Source organism: Saimiri boliviensis, chromosome X, assembly GCF_048565385.1.
Source record: "Saimiri boliviensis isolate mSaiBol1 chromosome X, mSaiBol1.pri, whole genome shotgun sequence".
Lineage (NCBI taxonomy): Eukaryota > Metazoa > Chordata > Mammalia > Primates > Cebidae > Saimiri > Saimiri boliviensis.
In genome coordinates, this window is record NC_133470.1 from 76,349,581 (window position 1) to 76,351,184 (window position 1,604).

General features: G+C 39.8%; 1 pseudogene; it reads right to left on the reverse strand.

Annotated features, from left to right (window-relative positions):
- Nucleotides 1-300: 300 nt before the first annotated feature.
- Nucleotides 301-1,181, reverse strand: LOC101040830 (dnaJ homolog subfamily C member 8-like; annotated as a pseudogene).
- Between the last annotated feature and the right edge of the window lie 423 nt (nt 1,182-1,604).

The window sequence follows — 1,604 nt, forward strand, 5'->3', positions numbered from 1 at the left end:
CAGTGAAGTACAAAACATTAAGTTACAGGCTGTGGGAAAAGAAGGCAGTACCAATGGTGGCACCTTCCAATCCTGGTGGGTCTAGGAGCAGGAAGACTGGAAGGTCTTTTTTTAAACCAAGCCCCTTATTTCAGTGTACAAAAGAATTGCTCTGATCCATATTAAATTGCACTAAAAACAAAATGGACTAAAAAGCCAATGTTACTGTATGGTGGGGTGGAAGTGGGAGGAAAGAATGAGTCCTTCGAAGCAGGAAGGGAGACAGCAGGGGATAGATTCTGTGCCTGTGACCCCAGGCAGTCACTCATGCTGCTTGATTTTTACTTTCAGTGGTCTCAGGAAGGTCTGATTTTTCTTCTCTTTCTTCCCCTTTGTATTGGCTTGGAAGTTTGGCCAGCTGTCCATGTGGCCATCTCGACTTTCCTCAAAGTTTTTCCGCCACTCTTTCTCGTTTGGCTTTTTCTTGAGCTTCAACCTCTTCCCTTTGTCGTTTCCTTTCATGCGTCCCTTTGGCTTTTCTTTTTCCTGTTAATTTCCAGCTCAGCAAAGAGTTTCATTGTCTGTTTATATACAGCTTGTTGGAACAGCTCAGGATCATCCTCCCCTACAGTAGTAGGTTTTCCTTCTTTAACTGTTTGTTTTCTTTTTTCACTCTTTCACAGTGTGTTCCACGTATTCTTTTCCTGCCTGAGTTACATCCAGAGCCCTCTTCTTTTGCTCCTGATCCAGTAGCAACTGGTAAGCTTTGTTCACAGCTTCAAAAGCCTTTTGGGCTCTGTCAGAATCATCTTGATTTTTGTCAGATTGTACCAGTATGGGTAACTGCTGAAACATCTTTTTTATTTCTTCATCTGTAACTTCAGGATCTGTCTGAAGAACCTCAAATGGGTTCAAATTGAGGTAAAAGAAACCAAGACGTGTCAGCCTTTCAATCTGATTTTTGGATGTTAGAATCGAGTCTCTATTCTCTATTTGTTTCACCTGAAGACAATGCCAGGGAGAACAAGCACCAGGCAGTCCCCAGAGAACATTCTTGGTGTCACTGTCAGAGTTAGAATGCTAGCTGGAATGAATCTCTGATATGCTATATACCGTCTTTATTCCTCATTGCAGTTGGTCATAAATGCTTCCTCTGTGCTGTCTCTGCGGCCGGATGTCCTGCTCTCACCTGAAGCCACCATTTCCCCTGTTTTTGTTTTTAAATTCTAACAGGTATTAGGGGTTATCTTGTTGTGTCGAGTTGCATTTCCCTGTGGATTATGATGTTGAGCAACTTTTAATACTCCTCTTGGCTGTTTGGATATCTTTGAACAAATATCTATTCAGATCATTTTATTGTTTATTAATTGGGTTGTTTTTTGGTTTTGAGTTGTAGTTTTTTAAAATATATTTTGGATATTAAACTATCAGATATATGGTTTACAAATATTCTTCTATAGCTTGTAGGTTGCCTTTTTATTCTGTTGGTTTTCTCCTTAGTTGTGCAAAAGCTTTTTAGTTTGATATAGTCCCACTTATCTGTTTTTGCTTTTCTCACCTGTACTTTTGGTGTTACATCCAATATATGATTGCCAAGATCAATTTCATGAAGTTTTTCCTCTGTT